Source organism: Pseudorca crassidens, chromosome 11 (assembly GCF_039906515.1).
Source record: "Pseudorca crassidens isolate mPseCra1 chromosome 11, mPseCra1.hap1, whole genome shotgun sequence".
Classification (NCBI taxonomy): Eukaryota; Metazoa; Chordata; class Mammalia; order Artiodactyla; family Delphinidae; genus Pseudorca; species Pseudorca crassidens.
The window spans coordinates 54593891-54614925 of NC_090306.1; the positions used below are offsets into that span (position 1 = coordinate 54593891).

Consider the following 21035-nt stretch of genomic DNA (forward strand, 5'->3'; position numbering starts at 1 on the left):
CACCTACAAAAGATAGCTCAACATCTGGTCACCTCTTCGGAATTAAACTTTCTGTCATTCATCAGTATCCTACAGTTATCTAAAGTTCCCACAAAAATGTGCCAAGGGTTCCCTAAGTACTTCTATCCCAATGAATCCCACTTGAAAACTTCAGTGGTCTCAAGACAAGACCAGTGATTGATACTTTAACACCACTAATGAAGTGAAGGCTCCCAAATAGCTTTATCACCATGTAATTTAACACAGCTTAGCTCACTCTCCTTCATTTCTTCTCTTATCTCCCCATCTCCACCTTAGAAAGCAGTAAGTTACACCAAGGCATGAATTAGGAAGAAATATAGAAAGTCAACAAATCTGAATTCAATACATATTTTAAGCATGTCACTAATCTGTGGTCTTGAAGGGAAAAAATGGGGAGAGGTGTATGAGAAAATCCACATTCGGTGGTCTGGAACCATTTCTAATTGAATTGAAGAACCGCAGCTGTGTATGAAAAAATCCAGAGCTCTAGTGTATGGTAGTCCAGTGGCAAGAGCACAGGCCTTTGGCGTCAGGCCTTGCTTTTGCTACCAAGAGCTGCGTGACTCTAAGCAAGTAACTTAAATCTCCCTGACTTGAGCTTTCTCATCTGTAAAATGTATGGATTAGACTTGATCTTAAAGTTTCCTTCCAGTTCCATGAATATCATGAACCTAAGATGGAGCGATATAGACAAAATCAGCTACATGGTTGCTGACAAGAGCAGAGAGGTGGGAGTTTTCTTGAAGTTGAATAGCAGGTCACCGTGTTATTCATCTGCAGGAACGGGACTGGCATTGTTAATTTTCATTATATCTGAGACCTTGTGTTAAATCCTGTTTAAGGAACTTACATACCAAATGTATGCATGCTCTTTTTAAAACTAAATATCTAGACTCTCCGTGTGTAGGGATGAGCCTTAAATTTTAGGCTCCTACACATCGAAATTGACCTTGTTTTATGTGTAACTTTCTCCAGGGCACTTTGGTGTTCCCATTAGGAAACCTGGTCATTTAATTTTGATGGCAAAGCAATCGCTTTCACAGCCCAGCTCTTCATTCCATTTTCCAAATCATTACAAATCTCCAATTGAACATTGCTTCCCGGACACCTCTTTGGAGACGAAAGCCTGTTCTATTAATTAATTTTTTAAAATATTTTCTCTTGGGAATTCCCTGGTGGTCCAGTGGTAAGGACTCCATGCTTTCGCTGACAAGGGCGTGGGTTCAATCCCTGGTCAGGGAACTAAGATCGCACAAGCTGCACAGCGTGGCTGGAAAAAAATTTTTTTTTCTCTTTAATTCCTTTTCATCATGTCTCATGAGACAACCAAACTCTCCCTCAGGATGGTCAGAAAATCAGATCTAGAAGACCTAACTATTTTTAGGTGGGTGTCTGGGGGAGAGGAAATACCAGGGGGGACTTTTTTACACTGAAGGTGGGTTCTCCCTCTTGCCCCCTTTTTACCCCAGATTTTAGCAGTTAGCTCAATGAGACTTGATGACCCAGTGAAAGTCTGTTGCTTCATATAAGAAGGCAGATGTGAGCACAACTGGGATACACATAAAACCACCTCCCTCCCATGGAGAAGAAGACAAAAGGGGCAGCTGCTCACCAGACAGCATCCCATTTGTTCCCAATATTGCAGGGCTCTTTCAAGGATAGCTTGTTAGAGGAGGAGTCCTGATAAGGACGCTCCCCCTTGGAGGTGGGAGAATAGAGGGTAGGGTATAACCTTCTAGTAGAATGTATTCTCTATCAATAGGGCAACAGGCAGGCTAATGGACTAGACAACTTCACAGAATCGATTCACAGAATCGATTCACAGAAGCGATTCACAGAATCGCTAAGGCCTGTCGCTTCACAGAATCGCTAAGGCCTATATGCGAGAGGGAGAAGCTTGACACAAATATTAAGCTGCTTATCTTCCCTCTGCCAGGAGAGAGGAGAAAGTTTAGATGCAGAACAAAATATATTTGCACACACACAGAAGAAGAGTTTTTACAGATGGTTTAAATAGTAACTCAGGCCCTTAACAATATTATCAAGCCACGCTAATAAAGAGAAGTCAATACTTGTTCATCTCTGAGAAATGGAAGCAAAGAATGGGAGTCTCCCACATTCAGTGAAGTTTTCTCTCCTTTAGACAGATGAAACACTCTCCCCCTTGTGTTCTAAAGCGTCTCTCATGACTTCCGTGGTGGCACAGTTGTTAAGAATCTGCCTGCCAATGCAGGGGACACGGGTTCAAGCCCTGGCCCGGGAAGATCCAACATGCCGCGGAGCAACTAAGCCTGTGTGCCACAACTACTGAGCCTGTGCTCTAGAGCCCGCGAGCCACAACTACTGGAGCCCACGCGCCTAGAGCCCGTGCTCTGCAACGAGCGGCCACCGCAATGAGAGGCCTGTACACCACAACGAAGAGTAGCCCCCGCTCACCACAACCAGAGAAAAGCCCGCACACAGCAACGAAAACCCAACACAGCCATAAATAGATAGATAAATTCATTTAACAAAAAAAGTCTCTCAAATGAACAATGATTCATGTCCAGTTTCCTCAGAGTGGCCCATAATTCCAAATTGTCCTCAGTGGAGTTATATCAGGAGGTTGTGTTATATTATTGAAAGATAAGCCCATGAGAAACTGGCTGATTGTTGGTCAAAGGTAAAGATACTGCTTCTGCGTGGCTCAGCCCTCAGCCTTAAGAAGCTGCCCCAACTGCTGACCCAAGAATCAGTAGCCTCCTGGCAGGTGGACTGCGTAAAGAGAAGCTCTCTCCCAAAGCAAATTTCTCAGACACAGATGAGGCTAAGGAACATTCTCAGAGACACACGATGTTTAAGACGTTGGACAAGCAGACAGAAGACAAGAGGGCATTAATAGCCAGGTTTCACCAGAAGATAACAAGGTCTGGTTAGAACCCTCAAATCTCGGGAGACAAATGACAAACCTAACACTGATCAGAGTGCAGATTCAGTGAAAAACCAATGCATCAGAGAAAGAGAGACCTTCAGCAGACAAGACGACCAGGGTCTCAGGGGTGCGTGTTATTCTCAGTCGAAGCAGCAATGGTCTTAGCAAATCTCAGAAACCTCCAGGTTGTTCTAGATTGATCAGCCTTAGCCTCCTGGAGACAAACCTGTAAATCCCACAACAAGGGAGACCTCACACCAGAGCAATCATGAGTGTCTCACCAAAGAAATGATAGAGGTGGTATAGAACTGGAGGGAAGGGTGGATTTCAGGACAAATGTGAACCAAGCAGTGTTTTGGTAAGTGCAGAGCAAGACTGTGTATAAAGGGATCAGCATCAGGTCTGGACTGCAGAGAGGACCTAGGCTCCTGTTTCCTGGGAAACCACAAAATTAAGGTGAATGTGGAATGTCATGTTCAGAAAAGCCTTCTCTGAAGTTGTGCACCTAGATGAGAAACCAAAGCTGCCTTTCTGGGTCAAAGTGACTTAGATTCTCCAAGAGTGTGATGTTTCATTCTTCCTGATATTTCAATCAGCAAAGCTTTTCATAGGCATGGCTTGGGGGATTTCTTGGGGGTCTTTATGACCTGTTACAGCTGCAGTATGGGAGAAACATTAACATTATCTGTTTATCTTCCCAGACTGATGAATAATAGGGAGAGTGTTTAACTTCCTCAGTCCTAGCTAATTTGCACTATCTCATTAGTAATTGCTGTTTGGTTTGGTTTTGTTTTTTAATTTACTTGGGTTGGGTTTTTGCTTTCTGTTTTTTGTTGGTACCTATCTCTAATTCTTCCCATGTTTTTCAACAGCCTTTCAACACAATTTTACATATAATGAGACAGTTTAGACAGCCTGTCACCTCCACATCCCCAAAGCACCCCCTACCCCAGAGCACTCTTGTGCCAGTGTGGGCAGGTTGTTTATTCAAGACCCGGCTGAGCCTTTATCCTGGGAATTCCCTTTACCTCTTTCTTGAGTTGGATCACCCACTTCTCATATCCTATTTCTTCTTCACTCTTTGTTTATTCCCTCACTTTAGTGGAGAACATCTAGTAGCTTTCTGTAAAAAGGCTTCGTGAAAGGCATTTCAGATTTTGTATTCAGAAAATCCCTAATGAAATGCTTTAGAGAAGGCCTTTAAAAAATTCTTTATTTAACTAGGCACCCACTGCGCCCTTTCAAACTGGAAATGAATGTCTCTCGGTTCTGGGAAATTTCCTTGCATTATTCCTTTGATAATTCCCTACCCTCTTCTGATTCTTCTGTTCTCTTTAGGGATATCTGGCCTCTTCCCAGGACCAAACAAGTCCTGGGCAGTTATCTATGAACCTAACTAAGAAACTCCAGGGAGACCAGAATTCTTTCTTTTCTGTTTTGCAAAACTCTTAATTGTATAATTAGTTTAGAAAAACAGAAATATCAGGAAATAAAAGGACTGAAAAGTATAAACATTAAAACACAATTCATTGTAAACTCTTCTGACTCAGTATCTGAGCTGGGCTGTTATTTGCTTTGGTACGTTCTGTGAAGAAAGTTTTCTAGACAAATTACTTGAGAAGAATGTAGGAAGGAAGGATGTTAAGCTGGTTAAGAGAACAAACTTCTTCTAAGTATTACTTCATTATATTATTTTTACATTATTTTTAACTAGGATTAAAAATATTATAAAAATGATGCTTGTCAATTTCATTAAAGGGGACTGAAATCTTACCTATTACATAAAGCTGGCCATCAGAAAATTGGTTCTAATTTTGTATGTAAATGTGTATAAAAGTAAATGAAATTTATTAAATTGAAATAATTCAGATTTTTAAAATTTATTCAGACCGATGTTTTTCTAATCTACCTAAATGCATTGGTAATAACTTAGGTTAGCTAAATTATCTTCAGTGTTAATTCCAGAATGCAAATGTGGTTCAGTATTAAACTGTTGATGTAATTCACCATATCAGTAGGTTAAAAAAATGGAAAAAGCCCGTTATCTTTTCTGTATATGCTGCAAAGCCATACAATAAAATTCACATCTATTCCTGATTTTTTTAATCTTAGTAAAATAAAAACAGGTGGAAATACATTTCCTTGACATGGTCATCCCTCAAACGAATTCTCAACGTCAATGACGATATATTCCCATTAAAGTCAGAAATAAGACAAGGATTTCACTATCACTATTATAATAGTATTGTTTTAAATGTACCATAAAATGCAAAAAATATTAAAAAAAACAAGAGAACATAATGTGACCTAATATTTTTGGAAAGGAAAAAGCACCATTGTCATTATTTGCTCCCCATGTGCTTATGTATATCAGGAAAACTCAAGAGAGTTAATTAATTGAAAATAATTTTAGAAACAGTAAGTGATCTTATCTTAATCTATTTGCAAATCTATAATTCCAAAATTAAATTTTGCTTTATAAAAATAATAACCGAGAAAAATAAGAAAAAATTTTCTATTGGCAATAAAGGGACAAAATATCTAAAAAATAAACCTAACAAGACATGTAAGACCTACAAGAAGAAAACTTACACGTTTTACTTAGACACATAAAAGATGACTTGAGTAAATGGAAAGGTATCCCTTACTCTCAATGAAAGGATTCAATATTTATAGACATTTCCCCTGAACTAAGTTATAATCTTATTGTGATGACAAAGTTTTAAAAAAAAAAAATGGGGGAGGAGTAAAATAAAATGATTCTGAATCTTATCTGGAAGATTGAACATGGACAAATATCCAAGAGGATATGAAAAAGAAAATACCCTACCAGATATTAAAAGATACTAGAAAACTGGTACAGTGAAAATGGATCTGGAGGTATTGTTGTATTGACACACAGAAAGATAAGAGGGAACCAGGTTGCAGGGCAAAATGCAGGTATAATGCCATTTGTGCACAAAAAAAAAGTGTGTAGATGTACATTCAGACATATCACACACATATATAACATAGCTATAAAATTTATATCAGACTTCTAAATATTGGTTACTCTGGAATGTGAGATTGGAAGTTTGGACAGGGAAAAATGGAGAACTTTCCCTTTTACTCTCTACTGTTTTTATGGTTTTATTTAAAAGATTAATTAGCCATAGCTAATGAGAACCAAAAAAAAAAAAAACTAGTAAGTCAAAATTTTCACAGGATCGATTTCAGTTCAGCACATTCTATGGTTGGCAGAACGTTCACTGGTCTTTGGTGTATACATCATAAAAGATTCTGAGTTTGATAGCTTATCTCCTTCTCTGGGACACCCAACATAAATTAGCACTTTAAATTCCCACAGCAAAGAAAACTGGTTAACTTTATTGAACCATTGTTTCCAAACTTATTTGAATTTAATTTTGGCCTCAGCGTCTTTACTTTTATTGCCTTTGTCTCATTAGTACCCCTGCTAGACACCAAGGACATATTCAAGAGGAGATGTGGTCCAGAGAGGAGGATGATGAAAGATAACAGAAATGCCATAGTATGATGGAGATACTTTTATCACCAAACATACCATCTAGAGGGAACATAATTTGGGAAGTGCTTGCCAACTCATTACTTCTATTCTATAGCTAGAAGCTTGAAACCCCAAGAAGTCACAAGATTGACTGTACATGCGTATATGATTTGAAGCCCTTTCTTCCACCTCCCTCATATTATTTTCAAAAATATATTAGCTATTAGGGCAAAAGAATCAGATGAGTGTTTACTTCACAAGAGGTCAGGGAGACTGATTGCAAAGGGCCATGAGAGTTGATGGAAATGTGTTATATTTTCATTGGGGCGGCGGCTACCTGGGGGTGTGTGTCAAAACTCATCCAGCTGAAAATCTGTGCGTTTTATTCTACGTAAACTATCCTGCAAGGAAATTTGTTTACATATAGATTAACTGAAGAGGTTTAAGATCAAAGCAGCATTGTGGTAAAAAGCACTAGTGTTGGAACCAAACTGCCTAGGTTCATAATCCCAGCCCCACCACCTTCTGTGTGTGACCCCCGTCAAGTTCCTCATTCCCTTTGTGAAATGAGGATAATAACAGGACCTCCTTTGCAGCATTATTGATGAGGATTAAGTGTGTTGATAGGAATAACACATTTAGATCAAAACCTGGCACACTAGTACTGACTAGATGTTAGCTTCTATTTCTAGTCATAATGGTGTGTTCAAGAAGGCTGCTAATTTTTGATCCTTTAAAGGGAAAAAAAAAAAGTGTTGTATGTTCTCCAGCTGGGAGCCTAGATATATGTGTTAAATATGAATGTAGTGTTTCACGCCTCTGGATTGCTGTTACTATTCCTGCTAGCTAAAAAGTATTGAGGCCATTACTGAAAAGAGGACACGGAAAGAAAAGAGAAACCAAAAGGACTGATTGAAATTGGGGGTGTTGGTGTAGTCTCTGGAGAGTCTACATTAAAGTCTTAGAATAGATGGACCTTAAATGTCTATGAGCCCAGGAACAAATGCAAAATTAAACAAGTGGGAATTTTCAAAGAGGCTTAATAACTTGCCCAGGTCACACAGCTGAAAAGTGACGTAGTCAGGGGAAGTGCATTTTGATATATTGCTTTTTTTTTTTTTTCGGTACGCGGGCCTCTCAGTGTTGTGGCCTCTCCCGTTGCGGAGCACAGGCTCTGCACCCGCAGGCTCAGCGGCCATGGCTCACGGGCCTAGCCGCTCTGCGGCATGTGGGATGTGGGATCTTCCCAGACCGGGGCATGAACCCGTGTCCCCTGCATCGGCAGGCGGACTCTCAACCACTGCGCCACCAGGGAAGCCCAGGGGGAGTGCATTTTGGTTTCATCTATGCCTGAGTGTGCCCTCCTGGGTCTCTTCCCCCAAATAGTGGGAGCACAGCCCTTTCTATTTGCTGGGTTGATTCATCTCCAGAAGAGAGGAGAGGTCTGTGAAATTACGAAAAGCTCAACTTCCGAAGCTTCAAAATTTTAATTTCATACTTATAAGTTCTTTAGAAACAGCAAACTTTTTTTGGAACACCAGGAGGCATGAAAACAAATGCCTTTGGGAATGCACTGTGTTTCCTGTGACATGGTTTTCTAGACAGATCTGGAAAGTTCAAAGTAGAGCACCTTTGAAAATACCAAAAATCCTATGTTACAAGATGAATCTTCTCCAGCCTCAAAACTATTCTTTCTTTCTTTCTCTTTTTTTGAGAGCATATAAAATAAAAACAGAAATTGCAACACAGCTTCTGTTCTCCAGATGTCAAATCTATTATTTTCATCTCAGCTCCTGCTGGGGGACATAGGGAGAAATTGGCAGGGACCTGCCTTCAGCCTCTTTTAGTCACCAAGGCCCCAGCACAGTGATAGACCCATGGTAGGATGTGCTCAGTGCTTTTTTTTTTTTTTATGCTGATGACATTTTATTTTATTTTATTTTTAATTTTATTTAATTTTTTGGCCGCGTTGGGTCTTCATTGCTGTGTGCGGGCTTTCTCTAGTTGCGGCAAGTAGGGGCCACTCTCTTGCGGTGCATGGACTTCTCACTGCTGTGGCTTCTCTTGTTGCAGAGCACGGGCTCTAGGCACACGGGCTTCAGTAGTTGTGGCACACGGGCTCAGTAGTTGTGGCTCGAGGGCTCTAGAGCACAGGCTCAGTAGTTGTGGCGCACGGGCTTAGTTGCTCCGCGGCATGTGGGATCTTCCCAGACCAGGGATCGAACCCGTGTCCCCTGCATTGGCAGGCGGATTCTTAACCACTGCACCACCAGGGAAGTCCCATGCTTAGTGCTTTTGATGAAATATGTGGTTAAAATGTTTTAACCCCTCATCCCACCCTCTCACCTGGCCCAGCAGGCACACAAAAGAATGTAAACTTGTATGCACACATACACACAGCATCTAATCAAGTCTTTTGTTAAGACCATTTGTAGGATTGGACACCATTGCATGGTTTGGATGATTGGCCAAGAGAATTGACAACTCATTCGTGATAATGACTGTGAAAGTTGTGTCCCAGGAGTGCCAACCCAAGAAATTAAGAGACTGGAAGTCTCCCACACTCTCACCCCCAAAACTATCCTCTTGGGCTGTGATTTCCACAGCCATCCACCTACTTGGTTTCAGCTAAAGACATTGGGGATATAGCAATTTCTCTGTCCCAGTAGGAGTTAAGATGCAACAAAACATTTACAGAACTAATCCTGATAATCTGGTTCCCTGGGGAAGAAAGGAGAGAAAGGATATCCTCACTTCCATTCCCCTCCCACGGCTTTGGGCTGCTGAGCCTCTCTGGGAATCCAGAATAGTGTTGCTTCTAGACCAGCTACATTCTCCAAACCCAGGGTGTCAGGCACGGGGATGTGGGGTAGAGTGATGATTCATTCCAAAGGAAAGGAAGATGCCTGCATTTTTTAAACCGTTGCCCTGTTTTTCCTCTGAAGTTCCTTCTCTGTTCAGTTGCTTGAAAGAATGGGCTTCCTTGTTCAGGCACTGCCATGTAGATAAAGATGTACCCTCTGGTTCCAAAAAACTCCCTCCTTGCCCCACAAGTTTGCCAGCCTTCAGCAGGAGTTCCCAAATTTGCATATGATCCAGAGTCGCTTATAGACCAAGACCAAAGACCCTGAATTCGGGGATGGAAGAAACAAACTCCAAGAAGCACAGATGTTTTTAACAAAGTGGCCTTCACCTCAGGCTGATACGCCCACAACCCAGTTCCTGAGCTGGTCGGGTGACCAGTTCAGGGAGGAACTGGAAAGCTGGTGGTGGAAGGGAGGTCCCCAGTGCCACCAGATTACTGTTGTCACTTGCTAGCTGTTCTGGCTTCAGTCATTCTACCTTCCTTCATGTTCCCAGCTTCCCCCAGAGTGATGTTTCTAAAGCACAAGTGTGCTCCCATCACTCCCGAGTCACACACGTTCTGGGGCTCCCTGGTGCTTACAGCTTTGTTTCTGAGATGTTGTTCTGCTTCTCGCCTTCTCCTGCACCACTCACCCCCAGAACACCTGACATGGCGCTCCATGATGTTAAGGTTCAGGGTCTGAAGAGGGCGCCAACGCTTTATTTGAGAACCACTGAATTTTTATGGTGCCGACTCCTTTGTATGGCATTCAAGGCCCACGTCAATCCAGCCCACATGGCCAGTCCCATCTCCACACACTTCCTGCATCGCATCCCCTGCAATAACTACATCAGCATCCATATTGTGCTGATATGCAAACTCATATGCCTGTAGGAACCCAGGCGTGACTTAAAAAGGAAAGGGGTCAAGTGTAAGAAAAATGGGAAATGGGGGAACTCTGGCAACCTGAAGAGCTCATGTTCCACCTTCATCCTCTTCGTCCAATTGCTGGGCATCAGGTCTTAGAAGGTTTTTTTTTTTCAGTACAATTCTTTTTTTTTTTACTACGGTATAATTGACACTAACATTATATTAGTTTCAGGTGCACAACATAGTGATTTGACATTTGTATAGGTCTTAGAGTTTTGAAAATCTTTTCATTCATCTGCTCATCAAACTTGCTCCACACCTGTTTCAAAATATTTGCACTTCTCATGGCACTTGTTCCCATCTCGTACTTTGAATTGCAGTTATTTGTGTACATTTCTTACCTATTTTCTCGATTGTGCATCTGAAAGGGACTATGACCAGAAGGTCACTTCCTTCTTTTCAGAAGCTCTGAAAGCATCCCCTCTTCTTTTTCCTCCTTTTTTCTCTTTCACTTTTTGGCAGGCCTGACTAGCGAAGCCATTCCTGGGGCACGGACGTCTCTTGTCCTCATTGCCCTTTTTGGAAGAGACATACACATCCTTCCACTTCTTCTTTTTCAGCCTTTTTAAGTCCCCAAAACTCAGCCTACTTGTGATCATAATGAGCCTCAGCTGTGGAAAGGGGAAACGGGCTGGCAGGTGGCAGTGGTGAGTGTGGGCGAGATTCTGCAGACCCAGAATTGATTTCGCTCTGCACTGAATTTTTTCAAAGTCTACTTTTCTACTGTTCTCTGCTCTGGAGTTTCTTCTCTTCCTGGTAGGGTGATCAGGAACATAGAGATCTGCTGTCAGAACCAACTTGAAAATAAAGATCAATTAATTCCTCACTGCCACTGTGATGTGTGTAAAAGGAACAGTTGAAAGAGACATGACCTCAGCTCATTACTTCCGCCCCACAGGCTGCAAACAGCCACAAGCGTGAGTAACAAGCCAGGTGAACAAGGGAGAAAAGTCTGTAGTGAGCTCATCTCCCAGCAGCTACTCATTATTCTAATTATTCCGAGGACTGCAGCCACTTCTCAACGTGAGAGCACAGGTCCTCCTGCTTCAGAACTTCCTGGGGTGATTGTTCAGACTTTGCCTCCTGAACCCCTCCAGCCTAAGGACCAGGATTTCTGGAGGAGGAGCTATGAATCTGCAGCTTTAACAAGCTCCCCAGGTGATGCTCATGCTGTCCTGGTCCGAGACCCGCTGAATTACACACCCCTGCCCTCGAGGTGTCTCGGTACGTCTTCCACACTCCACCCCCAGCAGAGCACAAGGACCAAGAACATGGCTTGAGGTCAGACCCTGGCTTGGCCACATATTGGTAAGAAAGAAACTTCACCTCTCTCTGCCCCAGCATCTTCTTTGATAAAATAGAGTGATAATGACTGTACTTATTGCTTAGGATTGTTTTAAGAATTATATAAGCGAATGCTTATAAAGTGCCAGGTTCCTGGCTCAGTAAATGGTAGCTCTCATTTCCCAGTCCAGGGTTTTCCAAACATCAGTCATTCACAGGCCATCGTTGCAATTTTTGCCATACTTGCATAGGCCTCTACTAGAATTCACTTAATATTTTCTACTAAATAACACGCCTGTTTTACTTAGCGTCATCCTAAGAAATAATACCTGGAAAATAATTGACTTGATGTACTATTATATTTTTTTACACATTAAAATTAGTACATAATCATGGAAAATTTAAAGCATTGATTTTAGTTACCACCATGGTAAGTCTACTGCCAGCAGGAAGCACTGATTGAATTCAACTTCAGTTCAGGAAACTGAGACTCAGGTTAAGTGGATTTTCCAAGGTCATACAGTGAGCTGTGGGCAAAGCCAGAACTAGAGGAATTCAGGTCTCCTTCTAACTAGGGCAGTGCTCCTTCCTCCACATCAATCTGCTGGTTCTAGAGTGTTCTTAAAAGACACATTGAAATGTATTGAAAAGAGAACATTCCTTCGTGCCTCTGATGTTAGTACACAGAAAGAACCCTTATACATTAAATTGACTACAAAGGAACGCTCACTTTAGCCTTAAGCAGAAGAAGACATTGAAAGACATTTCATCCCTAACAGGCCCTAAGCGGGCGCTGGATAACAGCACACAGGACAGGTGAGGCTGAGAACTGAGCCCCCTGAGAAGCTAAGCTGCGGGACTGATTCTGTTCAGCTGGGACTCCTGGTAATGCTGCAGACAGGCCTCTACCTGTGTAGGGACAGCTGAGGGCAGGTTCTAACCCCCCTCACAAGCTCGACTTCAGGTAAGTTACTTAACCTTTCTGAACATCAGCCTCCTTGTCTGTAAGGGTTGTTGGAAAAGTTAAGTACCATCTAGAGAAAATGCTTAGTACAGCAGGAGTGGGGTGGTTTTCTTTTACTTAGCTGTGTGTTTCTAGAGATTGAATGATCATATGCAAGGAAATACAATTAGCTTTGAAGCCAGAGCTTAAAAGGAATAAGGCAGGGGCTTCCCTGGTGGCGCAGTGGTTGAGAGTCCACCTGCCGATGCAGGGGACATGGGTTCATGCCCCGGTCCAGGAAGATCCCGTGTGCTGCGGAGCGGCTGGGCCCGTGAGCCATGGCCGCTGAGCCTGCGCATCCGGAGCCTGTGTTCCGCAATGGGAGAGGCCACAACAGTGAGAGGCCCACGTACCGCAAAAAAAAAAAAAAGGAATAAGGCATAGAAAACCTGCCACACTGAGGGATTAGAACTTTAATGTCCTTCCTAATCAAGTGAGTTCATAATTCTATGTATCTTTAATACAAAATGCAATTACTTCCCCAAAGTCAGGTGTTCAGGAAGTACAATTAAGCACCATGTTAGGCTAATTGGTAGTTCTTTGCAGGGGTTCATGTTGAAGGTACAGTAGGTCTCTGATTTTCTTTGAGAAACCATTCATTCCCTACTTGCAGTTGATCCATGGGTGGATACATGACTCAAGCCTGGCCAGTCAGCAATTTCTAACATCTAGACATAGACATGTAAGTCCATCCAGCCAGAGTCAGTCCTGGATCTTTTGACAGAACTTAAGAAATCAAGAATCACTCTTTCTGCTAGATGTAGGCCAGGAGTTGCTGACAGTCATCTTACCACCCTGAGAGAAGAACTTCCTGAAGATGAAGCCATCCCAGAGGGAAGGAGAGCAGAGAGATGGAGATAGATCAAGAGCCAATGAGCTGGTTTGAGCTCCTAGATCCAGCCATACCTGAATGTAATATATGCTTGCACTTACAGGCAATATCACTGGTTTGCAAAAATACAGGGAAGCCTAACCAACAGATTGTTCTCCCAAATTATTGCTATGACAAGCAAAGAGAAGAGATAAATCTCAAGGGACTCGATCTTCATATCTTACGGCAATCCAGCTTAGTGAGAGGTTTCCTCTCAAGTACTATGCATATGCCCTGCTACCTGAGACTCTATACTGTACCCTCTTCTACCAAGCTACTCCCATCTAAGAAGAGCTTAACCCCATAACCTTGGGAGCCACCACAGTCAAGATAATGAACACATCCATCACTCCCCAAAACTTCCCCGTGCCCCTTTATAATCCTTCCTTTAACCCCTCTTGCCTCCACCATGTAACCCCTAATCTGCTTTCTGTGGCTGTAGATTAGTTTGCATTTTCTGGAAAGTTATGTAAATGGAATCTTACAAACATGTACTCTTTTTGTCTGGCTTCTTTCAATATAATTATTTTGAAATTCATCTGTATTGTGTGTATCAATATAGTTCCTTTTTTTAAATCTGCTGAATGGTATTTCATTGTACCATCATTTGTTTATCATTCATCTGCTGATGGACATTTGAGTTGTTTCTGGTTCGGGGCTACTAAAAAGTAAAGCTGCTGTGAATATTTGTGGACAAGTCTGTGTATGGACAAAGTCTTCCCTTTCTCTTGGGTGCAGACTTAGGAATGGAATGGCTGGGTCATATGGTAGCTGTATAGTTAATTTTTTAAGACACTGTCCAACTATTCTTCCCAAATAGTCCTACCACTTTACATCCGATCAGCAGGGAGTGAGAAAGCGTTCCAGTAACTCCTCCTCCCCAGCACGTGCTATGGTCACTCTTTCATTTTAGCCGTTCTAAAAGGTGTGCAGCAGTATTGCACTGTGGTTGTATTTCACTCGCATTTCTCTAATGACTAATAATGTCAAGCATCTTTTGATGTACTTATTTGCCATCTGTATATCTTTTTTTGGTGAAGTCTGTTCAAATCTTTGGCCCTTTTTTTTTTTTTTTTTTGCGGTACGCGGGCCTCTCACTGTTGTGGCCTCTCCCGTTGCGGAGCACAGGCTCCGGACGCGCAGGCTCAGCGGCCATGGCTCACGGGCCCAGCCGCTCCGCGGCATGTGGGATCTTCCCGGACCGGGGCACGAACCCGTGTCCCCTGCATCGGCAGGCGGACTCTCAACCACTGCGCCACCAGGGAAGCCCGGCCCATTTTTTAAATTGACTTTTTACTTTCTAGTTATTAAGCTTTGAGATTTTTTTATATTTTCCTGTTGTCAGATATGTGATTTGCAAATATTTACTCTCAGTCTGAGGTGTGTCTTTTCATTCTCTTGACAGTGTCTTTTGAAGAGAAGAGGCTCTAAATTCTGATGAAATCTTACTTACAATTTTTTCTTTTATTAATTACGCTTTTGGTGTCTTATCTAGGAAATCGTTGCTAACCCGATGTCATAAAGATTTCCTCCTATGTTTTCTTCTAGAAATTTTGTGGCTTTAGGTTTCACAGTTTTAGATCTATGATCCATTTGGAATTAACTCTTGTATATGGTGAGAGGTATGAATTGAGGTTTATTTTAAAATATGCAAAAAGCATATGAATGTCCAATTGTCCCAGCACCATTTATTAAAAAGATTATCCTGGGCTTCCCTGGTGGCGCAGTGGTTGAGAGTCCGCCTGCCGATGCACGGGACACGGGTTCATGCCCCCGTCCAGGAAGATCCCACGTGCCACAGAGCGGCTGGGCCCGTGAGCCATGGCCGCTGAGCCTGTGCGTCTGGAGCCTGCGCTCCACAACGGGAGAGGCCACAACAGTGAGAGGCCCACGTACCGCAAAAAAAAAAAAAAAAAGATTATCCTTTCTCCACTGAATTTTGTACCTTTGTCGCAAATCAGTTGACCAAGTATATGTGGGTTTGTTTCTGGATGCAGAAATACTTTTTTTAAATTTTTGTATTGTGTTAAAATGTATAAAACAGAAAAGTTGCTCTTTTAACCATTTTTACATATACAGTTAAGTGGCATTACATTCACAATGTTCAACCATCATCACTATTTTTTCCAAGATGAACATTTAAAAAATCTCACTTACTTCTTGGAAAAAAACTTGGAAATTTTGAATTGCACTTCATCACACTCCCAGATTTGTTTTAATATAATGTTGATGCTTCAGAAAAATAAACCATATTTAGCCTGTAGCTTTGTGTGAATTTCACGGCATCCCTCCCTCCCTAGGTTGTGCAAACTCCAATTCGAGAATCTCAGAGGAAATCAGAATTTACAGAGACCTCCGAGGTCACCTAGAAGCGCCCCTTCGTTTTACAGATGCGAAAACTGAGAACCCAGATCACACGCTGGTAAATGACAGAGCCAGCTGAGAAATAAGAAAGGCTATTTTTGTGCTGCTGAGGGTTTTGTACCAAATCCTGACCACCTCCCTCTATGCGATCTGGCTTTGGTGAAATGAACTCTCCTCTCTGCCTCGGGGCAGAAAACTGAAGCAAGGCCACCTTCCTCAGAGATCTGACCTGAGAGTTTAACCAAGGGATAAAAATACTTCAAAGTCGACAACAGGGGGCGACCAGGGACAGAAAAGCGCAGCTACTCGGGATTTCTAACCCCAAGAAAGGCGGCCACTGGGAAGAGAATGCTTAGAAAGATTTCTCATGGGTGGCAAGGACGACCCTGAAGCAATTCGTGCTCTCAGGAACCGTGGATTTTCAGTGCAAATAGAAAACTGTCCCACTAACGGACCTGGTTGACGAAGGCAGCCTCACTTCTCCTAATTCTTGACTATTGTTGTAGGGGGTTCCTTTCCCCCAAACACTGGGAATCCCCCAAACACTGGGATTTATTGTATGAAGTGGGGTTTCCTAGTATTCTTGGAAGTAGTTAGAAACCATTACCCAATCAATCACCAGCCCTGCTCATAAATGCAAATTTTCTTAACGGGAAAAACACAGGGCTTTCTTCATCAACAATTATAATAGCAATGGCTAACTCTCTGCAGAGACCTACTGTGATGCTGGGCATCATTCCAAGCACTTTTCATACTTATCAAGTCAGTGCAATGGGGACTATCTTACAGAAGAAGAACTGGAGGCACAGAGAGGTTAAATAAGTGGCCAGAGGCCACACAGCTCGCCTAGACCGTCTGTGTCCGGAGGCCTTCACAACTGCAATACAGTCATCTCTGATCAAGACTGTCGTCTGAGAGATGCTCCCTTGACCTCTTCTAACCTGATTTATGGACCTGGTTGTGAAAGTTTGACAGCCCTGATGAGCAGAGCCGCTGAGCACGCTGGTGGCCGGTTGAAAAAGGGCGTGGAGGGAGGCTTGGCCTCCTGGTGGGCTCTGAGTCACACAGGTCAGGGAGGGCTGGCCCGCTCAGCCTGTCACCCTCAGCTGTCTCTCTGTGCTGCACACGGAGCCGGGGCTCAGAGATGGGAACTGCGATTTATAAGCTCTGGGGCAAAGTCAACTTTCAGGTGAAGAAAACCCACATACCCGGTAGGTTCCTCTTGCTTCTGACAGTCTGACAGCACACAGGCTGCCAGGAGGATTGTCTCCACGTTGGTTCAGTTGTTTGTGCCTTTGATGTTACAGGAGGACCCAGCTGGCCTTTAGGGCTGAGGATAATAGCTTCAGCGGGGCCTGTTGTGTGGGGTTCTTGTCATCTGAGTTCATTTATAAGCCAGCTTTATTTCTTGTAGGCCAATGTGCTTTAATGTTGCATGAGTTAAACAAAGAGTGGTGACAGCGAACCCCTGCAGCTTCTTTCTGTTACAGGACAGTTCAGGAGGTTTAATTTTCCATACCAGATGGAACAGTAACTCCAGCATTATTTTGACCAGTTATAAATATCAAAGACATGTGTCTTGCCGGCCAGATTCTTCCTAAAAGGATTCAAGGACCTCCAGGCATTAGTCCTCAGGTCCTAAGTCTTTCTTGAGAAGTGAAAGAAATTGCATTCCGGCTTGCAGTGTAGATGGGGAATGGTGGGAAATGTCTGGTGATGGGGGGCACCTGTATAATCAGAGGAGTTTCCAATAGCTTCAAAAGTTGGTAGATCTTTATTAGCAACAAAATCTAAATGAGGGTTCAACAGAAATTAAATAATAAGTAAAAGAGGGGTATCTCCCACTTTTCTCTTGCCAGTGACTGAGAGATTACCCATCCTGAGGCTAGTAAAGGCCTCTGCAAGGTTAAGGGAGAGCAGGAGGTGGCTCACAGTGTGTGTGTGTGTGTCTGTGTGTCTGTGTGTGTGTGTACCCAGAGGGGAATTCTCTAGCTGGTTTTAAGCCATGAGCTGTCCTGTTTCTTGCCGTGAGCAGCAAGATGCCAGTCTTTATGCTAAGCTATGGAAAACACTGCCGGGGTTGTGTGTCTGCCACGTGACCGTTTGATTACTATTGTCTAGAGGTTCTTACAAAACCAATAAGCGGTTGTATTTCTAGAATAGCTTGCCTGGTCCTCAGGCAAAGTCTTGCCATGTTTGATCATATCTAAGACACCATCAATCGTGATGTTTTATGAACCACTAAGAAAGGAGAATGCTGTCAACTTTATGATATGCCTTTCATTGTAAGACAGATGCTCATTTCAGAGATGTTTACATGTTTAAAAAAGGTGTCTTTCAGTATAGATGAAATTTGGTAGATAGCCTACCAAAGTTCCTTCTAGGCTTGTCAATCAGTGCTTCCTCATAAGAGTATTTCCATCCCATTAAAACTCCATTTACAAGAAGTGGATAAAGCTTTCCTGATGCTTGGGTTTTGCTTTCCCTTTTTTCAAGTATGCTTTTCATAAAAGGAAACAGTGGGCCTGCAGTAGGCCTGACATTATAGTGATAGAGAATAAAATTAATTATGAATGAGAAACAAAACTACGTCAAAAGGGAAAAGGTTTCCTAATGTCATTAGTGAATTTTCTCCTAGAATGGCTCATAGAATAGCTGACTAGCACACGGCTCTCTAATTTGATTTGCCTGTGTTGGGTTTATTACCACATAGACACATGTAAATAATTGTTATTATTTATGTCAATCTAGTTCTCAGATAAGGGAGAGCTGTGGAGCTTTCAAAAAAAAAGATGGTGCACAACCTTGAAGGGAAAACAATGGAATAAGGGATTGGGATGCATCCCTGCACTTTGCTCCACGCTTGTCTTACTTGGCTTTTCTATACCATGTGCCAGGGCTGACGCAGTTGTTTTCTTGAAACTTTCTCCTATCTCGACTTCCTTCCCCATGCTCTTGCTCCTTTCTCCTCTTGCGTCTCTATATTTTACTTCTCAGTCTTCTTCAAAGCATCCCTTCAATATCAGTGACCTTTCCTTATCCTAGTTCTCACTATAGTAGGAATAGCTGCCACTTTGTGTGAGCTCCTATTCTAGAACATTCTAGGACTTAACACGTTACATCATTTTAAGGCTGGCAGGAGCATGGTGAGACTCCATTATGCCCTCTGCTCACAGAGGGTAACTTGAGCTTCAGAGTGGCCTAGTAACTTGTGCAAAGCCTCACAGCTAGTAAGAGGTGGGGGCAGAGTTCAAATCCAGACGGTCTGACCAACAAACCGCACTCTTTCCAGTAGGCCACTCTCCTTCTGAGGCAGCTCTCAGTCACACCCAGATCTTCCCATACAACTTGATAAGCTAAATGACTCCCCATCTCCAACCCCATCTCAGCTCTCCTTCCTGAACTGCAGACTCACATACCCAGCTACTTACTGGACATCTTCCCTCATATTCCACTGGCACCGGAACCTCAGACTGCCCAGAGCACACCCATTCTTCTTTTCCACTGGTGTCCTTACCATCCGAAAGGCATCCCCTGGGAGTCATCTTAGGGTCCTCTCTCCCCGTATCAAAATCCTGACAAGCCTAGTTTGCTAGGGCTGCCGTAACAAAACAGCACAGATTGGGTGGCTTAAACAGCAGAACTTTAGTGTCTCCCAGTTCTGGAGGCTAAAAGGCCAAGTTCAAGGTGTTGGCAGGTTTAGTTTCTTTTGAGGCGTCTCTTCTTGACTTGTAGGTGGCTGCCTGCTCACTGTGTCCTCACGTGGTTGCCCCTTAGTCTGTGTCCTAATATCCTCTTCTTATAAGCACACCAGTCATACTGCATTAGAGTCCACCCATATGACCTCATTTTATCTTAATTACTTCTTTAAAGGCACTATCTCCAAATACGATCATATTCTGAACTACTGGGGGTTAAGTCTTCAATAAATGAATTTGGGGAGGACACAATTTACCCCATGACTAGCTTTTAGGCATCTCTCAAATTTGACTTTCCATCATTCATACCAGCCTTTTAGTTGAGGACTATGCCACTTCTCACCATTAAGTTACTCTCACCATTATGAATATTATAAGTAATTTATTTCCACTTACAACAGAATTGTATGAGCTCTGTATAAAACACAGAAAAGCACAAATAAAAAAATAAAATTCCTAAAATCGATAACTGACATATATCCTTACTTTTTCTATGTATATATTTTTAAACACCGAATCATATCATATATTCTCCTTTATAATTTGAATGTCTTCTTTAACAATTTCTCATGCCATTGAGTATTATTCTGCAAAATCATTTATTGATCATGTCACAGTTATTGCATCACATGCATGCACCATATTAACTGCCTTCCTACTGTTGTACATTTGATTTGCTTCCGAGTTTTCACCATTACAGTGAAGACCCCTGTTCATAAGTCTTTCCTCATGTCATGATTATTTCCTTAGGGTAAGTTCTTAGGAGCAGTGTTATTGGGTCAAAGTGTTAGTACAGTCTGAACATTTTTGATATATGTTCACGTTCACAAATTGCCTTGCAAAAGAGCCTGTTTGAATTTGTACTCCTGCCAGCACTTCTTTTTTTTTGAATTTTATTTATTTTTTAATAAGCAGATTCTTATTAGTCATCAATTTTATACACATCGGTGTATACATGTCAATCCCAATAGCCCAATTCATCTCCCCCTGCTGCTTTCCCCACGTGGTGTCCATACGTTTGTTCTCTACATCTGTGTCTCTATTTCTGCCCTGTAAACCGGTTCATCTGTACCATTTTTCTGGGTTCCACATATATGTGTTAATATATGATATTTCTTTTTCTCTTTCTGACTTACTTCACTCTGTATGACCGTCTCTAGATCCATCCATGTCTCTACAAATTACCCAATTTTGTTCCCTTTTATGACTGAGTAATATTCCATTGTATATATGTACCACATCTTCTTTATCCATTCGTCTGTCGATGGGCATTTAGGTTGCTTCCATGACCTGGCTGTTGTAAATAGTGCAGCAATGAACATTGGGGTGCACGTGTCTTTTTGAATTATGGTTTTCTCTGGGTATATGCCCAGTAGTGGGATTGCGGGGTCATATGGGAGTTCTATTTTTAGTTTTCTAAGGAACCTCCATACTGTTCTCCATAGTGGCTGTATCAATTTACATTCCTACCAACAGTGCAAGAGGGTTCCCTTTTCTCCACACCCTCTCCAGCATTTGTTGTTTGTAGATTTTCTGATGATTCCCATTCTAACTGGTGTGAGGTGATACCTCATTGTAGTTTTGATTTGCATTTCTCTAATAA

At 42.3% G+C, this 21035-nt stretch overlaps 1 protein-coding gene and 1 long non-coding RNA gene across 2 annotated transcripts in view; both read left to right on the forward strand.

Annotated features, from left to right (window-relative positions):
• Positions 1 to 21035, forward strand: part of RASSF3 (Ras association domain family member 3) — a 152101-nt gene that overhangs the window by 3293 nt on the left and 127773 nt on the right. The gene's annotated exons all lie outside the window — the stretch shown is intronic.
• LOC137202150 (uncharacterized) lies at positions 1904 to 16939 on the forward strand. The gene is made up of 4 exons (XR_010932468.1): positions 1904 to 5354; positions 7110 to 11520; positions 12276 to 12460; positions 15671 to 16939. It is a non-coding gene; the product is annotated as an uncharacterized lncRNA (long non-coding RNA).